The sequence below is a fragment of the Camelina sativa genome, chromosome 12 (assembly GCF_000633955.1).
Source record: "Camelina sativa cultivar DH55 chromosome 12, Cs, whole genome shotgun sequence".
Classification (NCBI taxonomy): domain Eukaryota; kingdom Viridiplantae; phylum Streptophyta; class Magnoliopsida; order Brassicales; family Brassicaceae; genus Camelina; species Camelina sativa.
This window is the reverse complement of record NC_025696.1, coordinates 25,658,508-25,672,638: the sequence shown is the minus strand read 5'-3', so window position 1 is coordinate 25,672,638 and position 14,131 is coordinate 25,658,508. Positions and strand designations below refer to the sequence as shown.

The 14,131-nt window shown below is 34.7% G+C and overlaps 1 long non-coding RNA gene and 1 pseudogene across 2 annotated transcripts; one reads left to right on the top strand and one right to left on the bottom strand.

Moving 5' to 3' along the window:
• LOC104732620 lies at window positions 4,951-7,713 on the bottom strand (annotated as a pseudogene).
• LOC109128121 lies at window positions 12,300-12,881 on the top strand. Of its 2 annotated transcripts, none has more exons than XR_002034580.1 (2): window positions 12,300-12,416; window positions 12,557-12,881. It is a non-coding gene; the product is annotated as an uncharacterized LOC109128121 (long non-coding RNA). The 2 variants fall into 2 exon arrangements; XR_002034581.1 differs by having other exon boundaries at window positions 12,300-12,436.

Genomic DNA, 14,131 nt, shown 5'->3' with positions numbered 1-14,131 from the left:
CCATAGCGGAATATCTGGAGCATGTGGCAGTCGTGTGGTACGGGTTGCCTGAAGTGCACCTTCAATATCATTCAAAATAGGTAGACGATGGTGTCTCGTCCGGTGTGTGAGCAATGCGTCTTGGACCGTTGCCTCTTGCGTAATCCCCAAGTCTATGAACCCTCTTGTTCCCACTATGTCAATCAATCGACCCATTGGCGACCAGACATCATACCAGAAAGAGGCTGAAGCACCATTATTTATCCCCACCTTATACATTGTCTTAGCCACTTCTCGGTATTTGAGAAGTTTCTTCCACATCCAAGACCCTGCAGTTGAGCCTTCTTTAACCAGCCAAAAGGATCCCTTTGAAATGAGATATGTCCAAATCCAGTTTACCCAGAGGGAATCTTTCCTTGAGAGAATCCGCCAGATTAGTTTCAAACAACTAACCTTATTTGCATCCACAAGAGATTTTAGACCCAAACCACCCTCCTGTTTTGGCTTACAAATGTCTTTCCAAGCTATCTTAGCCTTCTTGGGGTTTAGTTCTAGACCAGACCACAAGAAAGCAGCACACAGTTTTTCAATTTCGCGAAGACACCCTGCAGGGACGGCTGATCTTTATGATCCAGTTGAATTTGTTTAACATTTATCTCAAGTGCGTATTTATCATTTTTTAATAATTTGATTAATGATCTTTTTTTTTTGTCATCTGATGTTATTGATAATATTGGAAAGGATACATTGTAAACTACAACTTAAGCCGGCGGAAAACATGAATATCCCCGGAGTCTAAGGCCCAAAAGAGGGAGGCTAAGTCGGCGGACAACGGATAAGTCCCCGAAGACAATTAAAACTTACTATAAGAGAAATTTAAATCAGAAAACGAAAGAGAACGAACCCAACAACTAAACCAGAGGCATACTAACAATAAAAGCAAAGACAAATACTAAGTCTAAACAAACAAACCAATCTTTTCTTCTGAAGTATCTGCGAATGAGCTATACCAATGCTGCCCACGGCCAACACAATGATCACAGCTGCTTCCTCCTTTCACATGAGAGATGATCTCTCCAAACCAAGAACCAAACTTCATAACCTGACAAGTAAAGGTTCAATTCAGAACCTCAATAAACACTTCCAGATGCGGCCGAGACGGTTGACGCGTCAAGTAGAGCCTAGATAGAAGCCATATAAGAGCAATCCGACATCCTACAGATTCGGAAACGCAGAGACAAGGAGCGAAACATAACTACTTCGATGAGCCTTGAAAACAAGAACAAAACTCATCTACAGAAGCTACCATCACCATCAACTTCCACCTAAGAGCAGAAAGATCTGAAGTAGAGAACCAAGCATAAACTTCGAACAACACAAACCTCTTCTAAGTAAGGAGACGAACTAGATGGGAGACTAAAAGCTAAAACCAGGCAAAACGGATGAGCGAGAAACAAAGGGGAAGTGAAGTCTGCAAACAGAACACTCACAAGCCACACACGGCATCAAAACCACTAAGAAGCATAGGAGCGGGTAAACAAATTTGGGTTGTGAGCATGCGCAAAAACAAAGGCTTATCGCCGTCGATCTCAGATCCGGTACCATCCTCTTCGCAAGAGCCACAAACCAAGCAAATCTGAAACGCTCGACCGATTCCACAAGACACCCAAGATACAAACTGGTTAAACTAGAACGAATCCCCAATCGAAATCTAAAAACTTCCCATAACTTAAGATAAAACTAAAACAGAGTAGTAGATGAAGGGAAACAGGGAGACCGAAGCCGGTGCTGGAGGAGCCACCGCACTCCGGTCTCAGATCTAAAAAAACTTGAAGCGGCGCTGTGTATTAGGTTAAAGATCTAAAAAAACTTGAAGCCACCGCACTCCGGTCTCGAAACTTATCTCTCTCCATGCCAACACTAGAATATTAAGAATATGTTGTCGTATGTGTAATATTTTGTAGTTCATATACTAAATAATTTATAAGTTAATTTTTTAAATTTTGACTACAAATCTATAGTATATGAATTATGAAATAAACTAATAGTTTTAATGCTGGTTATATAGTCCAAACCCACCATGCTAGGCGGATCATCCAACATGTTCAAATATTTTTAACCCGCAAAAACTCATCATACGAAACCCGTGAAAGTAAAATGCAGTATGTGAGGCTAAAAGTCACTTTTTATTAAATCAATTTTTCAAATTCTTATCAAGTAAAAAACAATACTTATAAGTGAACCTCTTCATTCACATTCGTATAAAAATAAGGAAATAAGATCTGTATACATTTGCAATTATGTTTGTTACCTTTTAAAACACATAAGTTTTATTAAAAAAATCAAATATAAATAGAATTAATTTATTTATTAAATTAATTATTTAATATCAATGGCATGATTGTAAATATGTTCCGACTTCAGGATTTATTTGCTAAATGTCTCCAAAATGTATATATAGATAGAGGGAGTAGCTAGGTAGGGTATTATAAGAGACTAATTACAGTATAAAAAAGTTTTACATAAAATTAAACAGATCCACAATATACGTTAATCATAGATATGAGAATATTTTTGATACACCTTCTCAAGATGTAAGGACTTTTATTTTTGATACACCTTATTAAGATGTAAGGACTTTAGTCGCGCCAATCATGAAACAAGCCTTTTGAAATTGAGTCCTAGGCAACGATTTTGTCAGTTCATGCGGTTACATGAGAGACACACAAATTAAAGCATCCACTTGAATGAGATTCTGAATGAAGTGAGAGTAAAGCGATATGCTTTATTCTTAAGTAAAATTCTGGATTGCACAAAGATATGTGGCACCAATATTATCACAATATCTTATAGTTCACAGGCTGTATTTGCAACAAATCTATATTCAGCTTCCATCGGTGATCAAGTAACTCCTTTTTGCTTTTTGGAAGACCAATAGAACGTATTGGTAGAAACAAAGTCATCAGCATCACCTGTCCAACCCGCATCTGAGAAAACATGAAAAGTTATTGGTGAATCCTTGTGTATAAAAGTACCATGGTTGGATGTTCCAGCAAGGTAACGAAGAGCCCGTTTGGTAGCCTACCAATGGTATGAAGTTGGGCAACGCATAAATTGCAAGAAAAACGTGTGACAACATAAGATACGTCTGATCCGGTAAATGCTAATTGAGGCTCCCTACAACTAAACAATATTGACATAAACTAGCTAGTACGTAGGTGAAAGAGCAGGCTTAGAGAATTATAGGACCACAAGCCCAAATTTTTTGTTGGGATTTGAACTCATGATATCTAAGATGTTTATATTACACTGCTTTTACCACTAGGATAAACAAACTTTTCACTAGAAAGACCGATTATGTAACAGTATATTTAACGGCTGCAACCAGCAAGTGGATGCTTCATCCAATATAAGTAAAAGTAACATACTCCCAACTTTGGCATAACACGTTGAATGGTTATTTAAGCTAGAGGTAGACTCGATTCTCAATTACCAATTTTACTCGGCTTTCTACAGTTGTTATGAAACATTATTTCATTTTTATGGAGCAAGTGACTTTGGATGATGTATGATGGTCCCTTTTCCAAGGAGTGATAAATCTTTCAGATTCATTATAGTAGAATTTTTTTATATAATTTTTAAATTTATTATAGAAATTTATGAAACAATCTCCAAAATCCCCTCAATTGTACAGTACAATCAACGACTTTAACTTTGCTCACGAATAAACTACATATACGGAATGACTTACACTTATGTAAAGATTTAGTCATAAGACCATCTCCAACCCATCTCCATTTCTATCTGCAAACTCCATTTTGGAGAAAAACCTTCTCCAACCCTACTTCATTGTCATCTGCAAAATAGAGATCTCTATATTTGTCTCTATATTTGAAGACTTTTAATTCATTTCTCTATTTTGGAGTTGAACTTTTTTATTTGCAAATCAGTCCCTTAAATTTATCTATATTTATATTTTATATCTAAATACAATTAATTATTATTATTTTATACTTAAACTTATAAATAATAATTTTAAAATTAAACAATTAACATATATTACATAGAAAATAGACAATAAAAAAAGTACAAAATAGCATTATTTACTACCAATAAAATTTAAAATACATAATATGATTTAAACTAGAGATTAAAAACAATTTAATACAACAAAGACTAATAACTAATTAATATTGTGTAATGTAATATTGTTCAATAATAAATTTTAAATAGAAATAACATGCTATTATCTTTTTTTTTGCTGAAAAAAATAATTGGGTCAAATTTGTAATTTTAATTAATAAAGGATAATTATATAAATTAATAATAAGATATAATAAAATATATTAAGAATATTCTTTTTTGGAGTCAAATATGGAGAAATAGGTTGGAGTAAAACCTATTTCCAAAATAGAGTTACTCTAAAATGGAGTCAAAAATGAAGAAATAGGTTGGAGATGTCCTAAGTACATCCTAAGACTATTTACAATGGTTTTCATATTACAACACCCATTTTATTCTTTTTAACCCTCCACATCATCTTCCCTCTCTTCCACATCATAATTCAAAACCTACATCATTTTTATCCTCTACAATAGTTTTATTTAATAAAACTACAACACCTTACCCCACCAATTTTATTTCATATTTTTCACCTTATTTGTGTTTATTTTTTTGTGATCACATATTATTAATCATATTTAATATCAAATGAAATTTAAATAAGTAAAAATTAAATAAATTTATATAATAAATTGAGAGTTTGTTTTTCTCAAATAAAATATATATATTATTTGCAAATAATAAAAACAAGAAATAAAAATAGCCATTATAAAAACACATACAATACAATGATGAGAAATTTAAAATGCAATACAATAAACATACAACACAAGTAAAGAAACACTCATAACTTAATTAGTACAATAATCTCAACTAACAAACTTAAAAATCTCACTCACTACGGAACTAACAAACTTAAAAATCTCACTCACTACGGAACATTCTGAATTGTGACCATAAGTGTTTTACTAGATCTGCTTGTAATTCGTGATGTACACTTGAATCACGCAACTCAGATCTAGCACGCACATAATTTGCAAATACAGGTAGCACTTCGTTCGAGAATGGTTGTTCTGTACTAGACCCACTTGCCTCAGATTGATCATAATCAGTCCAATGTTGAGCATATGTCTCTCGTTCATCCTCAACAATCATATTATGCAATATGATACATGACCTCATGATGATCGCCAAATCGGCTATGTCCCACATGCGAGCTGGTTCACGAATGATTTTAAATCGAATCTGCAGAACTCCAAATGCACGTTTGATGTCCTTCCGACACCACTCATGGCATTGTGCAAATAACTTGTCTTGTTCACTTTGAGGTAGCCTAATTGATTTGATGAAAATATGATAAGAAAGATAAATACCGTCAGCTAGATAGTACGCCATATTATATGGACGTTGGTTCACGAAGAAATTCACTCTTGGAGTATTTTCTTGTTCAACATCATCAAACACCGGTGAACCGTCTAGAACGTTTATATCGTTCAATGTTTCAGGACATCCAAAAAAAGCATGCCATATCCATAAATCATGAGATGCAACTGCTTCAAGAATAACAGTGGTGGTTCCCTTATCTCCGCGAGTAAATTGACCATTCCATGCTGTAGGACAATTTTTCCATTCCCATTGCATGCAATCAATACTCCCAATCATCCCCGGAAACCCTCTTATCTCACTAACACGCAAAATTCTTTGCAGGTCATCTTGAGTCGGGGCTCTGAGATACTCTTGCTCATACAGTAGTATGATTTCTTTGCAAAATCTTCGTAAGCACTCCAAAGTTGTAGTACCTCCAATTTTGATGTATTCATCCACTGCATCGGCTGCCACACCATATGCTAACATTCACATGGCTGTGGTACATTTTGCTAATGAAGATATACCTTCTTTCTTAGCGGCGTCAAATCGTTGGGTGAAATAGTTATCGCTGCTTGATAGGTCTCCAACGGTCCGAAGAAAAACATGTTTTCACATCCGAAATCGGCGACGAAACATTGCATCGTCATATGTAGGTTGATTGGCAAAGTATTCGTCAATTAGTCTTTGATTTGCTGCTGCATGATCTCTCTTGACGTATTTTCTCTTGCTATGAGGTGGATAGTCTTCCTCTATCTCTCTTCAATTGCAGACTATCTTTGGTAAGCTTTAATATCAAAAGGATGTTCTGATGGATCCGTTGAGATTTTTTAGTAAAGTGAGGTTTGTGGTATTGGTACATCAATGGAAGAAAGAGTCCCTATTTATAAAAAAAATGGTTGGAGGACTGAGTTCGAATTGAATGGTTGAAAATTCATAGATAAGGATAAGATTCACGGATTACATTATTAAAGCATAATGTAACAATGCAAATTATTAAAGAAAGAAAGTGACAAACACACTTTATTAAAGCATAACGAGCAACAAAAATTATTAAAGGAGAAAATGACAAACAAACATTATTGAAAGAGTAAGTGGCAAACACTCATTACTAAAGGAGAAAGTGACAACACACACATTATTAAAACATGAAGTGACAAAACACAAATAGCCACTTGACAATAATTAATTTTCAAATAAATTGTGGCTCAACTTCTGCAACAGCTCTTTGCCCTTGTCATCGAGATGTTCCTTTTCAGTTAGCTTGAGATACATCTTCATCTTCTTAGTCAGCGTCTTTTCCTTAATCAATTGGTTTGTCTCCTTTTGCAACATGTCTATGTTGTTCAATTGATCCAGTTCTTGTGTCTTCAATTGTTTGAATGTGTTCCATTCTTCGTTAACCGCTTCCAAGGCTGCACCCTTACCTTTCTTTTTAGCCTTTTTCTTAGCAGCATCTCTCCCCATTGGACGAACACTAGATCCTACAGAATTGGAGTCACTAGCATCACTATCGTGGGATCTCTTAGATCCACTGCTTGCAGAGCCAATATTTCCTCATACTTGACTACCATAACGTGGTTGATCACGGATTGCGAGCCACTCTTTTATATATTTGAAATTTCCATTACCAGCACTTGAATAAATTTAATGCGCTTTTGCCAATACGTCATCCTCCGACCACCTGCTTTGTTGCATATGTTTAGCGTTATCGTAAGTGCCAACCCATTTTCCCAAGCTTTTGTTCATGTAGTTGTAGTGATTTATGCATGAAACTCCATCACACGGAGTATCAAATGAGCCATGCTCATTACAGTACTCAGCAATTTTACCCCAATATGAATCACCTTTTTGGTTTCTGTCAACGATGCTATCTGTTCTATATTTAATCCACCCACTTAGTAGCACCAAATTTTGCATAACGGTCCATTTGGAGGTTCTCTAACGAGCAGAAGTTGAATCATCTTCATTTGTAATGGCTTCATGAACACCACTCATACCACCAAGAGTCGTTTGTGTAGAAAATTCAGGAAATTCAGCTCCTCCCACATTCGTATTAGTTTCATTACCCATTGGAGAAGAAGAATAAGAGGGTGTTTGAGATGAATTTGACATCATCGATCCATGATATGGATGATAGTTTGGAACAGCTGACGGCATGAAGAAATTTGGTGGATATCCATAGTTTGGTATATGATGGGGATGGTTGGGAGATTGATTTTGAAACTGATAATTGTTGGGATTTTGGTAGCGAAAAAGATAATTAGAAGAATTTTGGAAATTGAAAGGGTTATTATTAGGATCCATTTAAAAACAAAAGGACGGGGTAAAACAATAAACAAAAGTTTATGAAGGTTGATAGCAAAAATATAGTAGAATAGATGAGTTTTTTTTTGTGTGTCCAAATTAAATGAAACAAGTCTCTATTTATAGAGAATGAAAAATGATGAATTTTGGTATAAAAATATTAAAATAAAATTTTCGGATTCTATAAGGTAATTGATCTCAAATAATTGGATTGGATAAAAAATATATGAAATCTAACCATCCAATAGAAACACAACACATTTTCTTATCTAAATATTATCTTAGAATTAAAAAAGTAAAAATAAACTTTTCGTTCAAAAAAAGAATTAAAAAATAAACCAATAAAAACCTGCCACTTGGCAAGCACAACCCAAACTTTTGCGATTCAACTCCGTTGAATGGCTTTAACACAGTTGTCTCCAGCTCATCACTTTTCTCTTTTTCAACTGACCATTGTAATGCTTCAACTGTTGAATAATTTATTCAACAGCTTAAAATCTCACTATTGTAAGTAGTCTAAACTAGCGAAGATGTTTTTAATTGATGTGCTGAATAAGGGGGGAAACCGCCAAAATCAACCCTAAATATTTGTGAAACGCTTATTTATACCTGAATTTTAGTATCCAGCATAAATCAACCTAAATCATCCAAAATTTCAAATTTTATACCTCACATATGTAAAAAATTTGGCCAATTTCAACATCTCTTTTAACTGTGTTAATTAGCCAGTTAACGGCACTGAGTTAGACGACACCGTGGCATACATGTGGCAAAAAGAATTTAATTCGACGTCGTATTGGTTGCAAAATAATGAAAAAATATTGTAAGCAGGACCCGAACATGCGGATGAAAGACTACCATAATGATTCCCAAACCATTCAGCCTTATTAATTTATTATCTTGTAAAGCAAAACATTTTTATATATCCTATTTTATTTTGTCCGTTCATCTTCTCTTCCCCTTTTTTGTTTCCCATGGGAACGGAGACGACTCAGAAAAGAAAACTGTAGAATCCAAAAATCAAATCGGAAAAGTCCACTGCTCGATATCCTCTTTAGTATCCAAAAGAGAAGCTCCCCCTCAAGCCCACTGCTCGATATCCTCTTCTCTCTCACACCGAGAATTCCTTCATTTTCTCGTCCATCCCAAAACCATTTTCTTTCTCATCCCTTTCCTAAGAGAGAACCCAAAGCTCTCTTCTCTTTTTCTAGGGCATGAGACGGCTCGGGAAGGAACGCCTAAAACGAAGAGGAGTTGTCCTTAAATAGGGAAGGTTTAGGGTTTCTTCCAAAACCACACTAAACTGCCCCCAAAATCGGAGACGAACCAACCCACAACTTTTAAAGGGGTGTCGTTCGACCAACCTCAAAAACCAGAAATTGGTTCATGGGCGTTACAATTCTCGCCCTCTAACAATAAATTCATCCTCGAATCTGAAGCACCGTCTATCCATAAGACGCACCCACCACCGACGCAACGGTTCACCCAATAATCCTAACCATCATGCCCACACAACCAATCTCGAGATTTAACCACCATCAACCTCTGAGGTCTACATCTAGTCACTGTGCTTATATTCACGTCCTAGAAAATATTTGCTCCCAACTCGTCCACTCTCAGGTCAACACCTTTGTGCTATAATGATCTCACTCTCATAAAACTGTCTTTGAGTCATACCGTCTCACTTTCATATCGCAATCCTCGAGATCTCGATATCAGGGGAACTATTTATCCCCTCAGGAGAACTAATGTCTATCGAGAGCTAATGATATTTTTCATAGCTTAGTTACGGTCGACATTGCGTTTGTAAAATATTTTCTCAGTATCACAAAGAATAATTTTCTAGGATTTTTTCTTGTATCACCTAGATTGATTTTCTGTAAATTTTTATTAATTAATGGTAAAAAATGTAAATTTCAAAAATCATTAAATAAAAAATATAAGTTTGATGAATTACCCGGGTTCAGGATGGATCTTGGAAGGTGGGTGACTCTTTTGCAGGTGCAAGATGACTTTGTGCAGTGGCTCAAGGTGCGTCGCCAATGATGGGAGCCACTAACTTCTGACGTAGTCTCTCTCCCTTGCATGTAGAAGTGGAAGCCTTTATATGGGCTATGCGGTGTATGATCGGACATGATTACCGCGATGTGGCTTTCTTCACAGTGCTCCGATTTGTTGAAGATGGTGTCTTCACCTGCCGACTGGCCGGCTTTCTCCCCATACTTTGAAGATATCAAGACCGACAAGGAGGAGTTTTCATCTTTCTCTTTATTTCTTATTTCCAGAAATGCTAATGTCACTGATGATTCTTTGACACGCCAGTACATCTCCGCAACATGTTTTGTATGTAAATTTTCCCACCTAATTGGCTCATTTGAGCTGATCCTTTTATTGACAAAAAAAAAATTGATGAATTACTATTAGTTATTAAATATGAGAAATGTGTTATTATAAACAAATAATGTATTTATACTTAAATATTAAATGTTTTTCTTAATTTATGTGAAAATCTTTAAACATCATCATAGAATGGGATCTAATATAAGTTGTGGTTATATAAGGTCTTGACAAGCTAAATTGTAAAATTCTGGAATTAGTGTTTTCGAGAACTTCTAAGCCATGTTGCTTTAAGATTTATGAGTCTTTTATATATATCGACATTTTAAATGTTGAGCTCCTAACTGAAATTTTTCAAAATTCTTTTTCCAATTATGTGTAGGCATAGGGAATTAATGCCTTGGTCACATGACTTTCGGTAATATACGCTGCATCATGTCCAACCAAGTGTGTCTGACTTCTCCATTTCTGCAATTTCTTCTCCAAGTGCTGTTCACATATTCTCATGTTTGTTAACGTCAAGTTTTCGTTAGACTTTTAAGCAAAAATGAAAAGAAAGGCCGATTATGTATTGATCCGTTTGACTGTAGGCTGTAGCCATCATTGTCGAGCTAAGAAGCCTGTGATACCCTAACCATTTACAATGTGATGATATATTGATTAATTTGCTATTATTTGGGCTTCTTTTAATTTTCATTTACATATTTTAAATATAAGTTACTTATAATGGTAAACAGTTTTTAGATCTTAAGTACTATCTATCTTGACCAAAACAAATACCAAAATATAACTAAATTTGCAACGAACACCCATGGAGACAAAACATGTACTAATTATATTATACTTTACTTAAAATATAAAAAATAGAATTCATAACTGTTTGAATAAAATCAGAAGACAGTTACTACATCAAACTTAACAAAGTACTTTTATAACACATGAACTTTTAAAACAAATTCAGACAATTTTTTTGACATTACTTTGTCTCAAGTTCACAATTTTGTTTTTTTATTAACAAAAAATTGAATTCAAAAGAAGAATTTCCCAAAAAACAAACATCCCTGAAAAGAAAAAAGAAATTGTAAAATACTAGATTTTAACCCGCGGTACACCGCGTGCATATAATAATTATTATTATTTATATTTTATATTGTGGCTGTTTGTTAAATATTAGATGTTTTGTAAATAGACGAATAACTAAATTTTTCGACCGTTTGTGCGGCTAAATGTTTATATTAATTTTTTAACCCGTAATACACTTCATGACTATTTGTTTGTTATCTTTAGTTTATTTTGTTTAGTGTTTGAGATTCTATTTTGATTTTTAATTATGATACCAAAAAAAATAAGAGATCTAAATACATAATAAGTAATTTATACGTTGTGATTAAGTCATATTTTTCTAATGATTTAATTATTTTATACAATCTTAGTTAAATCAAATTGATTTTATATGTCAAATATTCTGATATTAGTAGTGTTGACAAATAATAAAATAAGGATTTAACATGTGTTAGCACAAATTAAATAATATTTTATTAATTTCAACATGTCCTCTTTATAACCCATCTACTATATAATCATACTATATAGTATTTATTTTTTTAATTATACATATTCGTAATATTTTAAAATTTTATTAAGTTTATATATATTAATTATAATATTTAAATAAATGTGAATCAAAGTTTTTCTTACGTTAAACTCACAGGTTTTGAAAAACAAAATGGAAATCAAATTGTTATTTATTCGTTTGCAAATGATTCAGAAATAAAATATTTTCAAAACACAATAGAGGTGTAGTTTAAATATATCATAGTTTCTGTTTCTATATTAATTGCTGTAGTTTTTTAGTTGGAATGTAATGTAAAATATTTAGAAAACAAAATTTGAACTAATGCTATCTTGTGTTCCTCAACTTTAGTTCTACTGAGAATTTGGTCCGATTTCAGCATTCTGACTCATTCAAATTCTTCGAAAAGGTTTTTCACCAACCCTAATTTTCTTTCTCCATCTCAAGTAACTTTCGTGTTTCTCACGACATTCTTTTGGTATTACTACAAGTCTACAATACAAGAGCTTGCTTTCAGTCCTCCGGGTGTCATTAGAATAAAAGAGACTGAAAGCATAAGGCCTCAAGTCCATGACGAAAAAGCAATTATGAAACAAGGCCCATTTGATCTCAGTCCCTCTCGCCAATATAAGAGGACAAAAGCAGAGAATCTTGCTCTGCAACACAAGGACACAAATGAAAAACCGATGCAGAGGGCAAAGATAGCAAAACCAGCTGGCTCTCCCACAATCGTACTATCTAACCGTTTTGATCCTATCCTATCAGAAGAGAGTAGCTAGATGCTAGACAAAGTGTAAGCCGATCCAACACTGGGTATAGATTGTTCCATTGCTAGTATAAATATAAGCATCTTGTATCCATAGTAAGGCAATCGATGGAAATCCAGTAAAGCATCATTCACTAACTTTCTTCTTCTTCTTCATTTATTCACAGAGCCTTCTTCTTTGGCCTAGCCTTCAAGAAATTGACAGAGGATACAATTTCGGCAGAAACACATGTTTTGAGATGGATTTAGTTGGATACAGGACGCTCATAAAGCACTTCTTCTTTGCTTACAAATGCTTTATTTTAGGATGCAATATTTTACGGGTTGAGATGCAGAAAGAGCCACAAAGGTAACTAAGAGTAGTTGAACTGGCACAAATATAAATCAATCAACCACACAACTTGTTTTATAAACAAGTCTTATATATTTTTTTGGTCTACGAACTCTTGTGTTCAAAACAATAAATCAGTGAACAAATTGTTGACTTAAGTTTGAAGTTAACTTGAGGGATAGGCTACACTAATCCTATTAGAGTTATGATTCTAAAGAGATAAGGATCAAATAAGTTAGGAGTTATCTAAATTTATGTAGTTTCCTAGTAGGATTAGGTTTGGTGTTTTACTATATATATGTGTCGAGGCATGACACAATGACTTAGTGGTTTTTGAGAGAAAGAGAGATTGAGGGTTTAAGTTTTGAGAGAATTTTCTTAAACTAATAAAAGTGAGTTTATACTTTTGCAATCTTGAGTTCTTTAAAACCATATTCAAATTTTAGATTTGGTATCAGAGCTATGGGAGATATCGTCGAAGCAGCAAAGATGGTGGAAGGAGGAGGATCCTCTTCTCTTAAATGTCACATATATGTTTTTGTTCTTATTGACGACCATTCTAGATATATGTGGACAATTCTCTTGAAAGAGATGATGGTCGAGGAATGCCTGTGGGACAATTCTCTTGAAAGAGATGATGGTTGAGGAATGCCTGTGGGACAATTCTAGATATATGTGGACAATTCTCTTGAAAGAGATTGATCAATTGGTGGCAACTTGTCCTGTGGGAAGGTTGTTAAAGGGTGAGGACCAGGGTTCGAGGAATGCCTGGCGCACCAATAACCTACTGTGGATTTGGATGAATAGTTCCATTTGCCTAGTGAGGGATTAGGATCGATCCCCTGCAGGGCCAGCTTGGGGTCCGTTGGGGCGGCTAGAGGTGGGCTAGTGGGGTCCGCGGAACGGGTTGTCACACTCAGACAGAGGGTTTTGAAGTAAGAGGCTCAGAGGACAAGGTTTACAAGTTGAATAAAGCCTTTTATGTTTTAAAACAAGCACCAAGGGCTTGGAATGATAAGCTAAATCAAATTCTCAAGGATCTGCAGTTTAAGAGGTGTACGAAAGAGCCATCGGTTTATTGGAAAAGGGTGCATCAAGGTTTTATTGTTGTCGCAGTGTATGTCGATGATCTGTTTGTGTCAGGAACATATATAAAAGTCTTAGAGGATTTTAAAAAGGAGATGGCATCTAAATTTGAGATGAGTGATCTCAGAAGATTAACCTACTATCTTGGGATTGAGGTATGTCAGCATCAAGGAGGAATTACGCTAAGCCAAGGTTGTTATGCTTTGAAAAATTTGGAAGAAGCAGGAATGAAAGATTGTAATATGGTTCATACGCCCATGGATGAGGGATTGAAATTATCAAAGTCTCCAAAAGAAAAGGATATAGATGCGACTAAGTATATGAA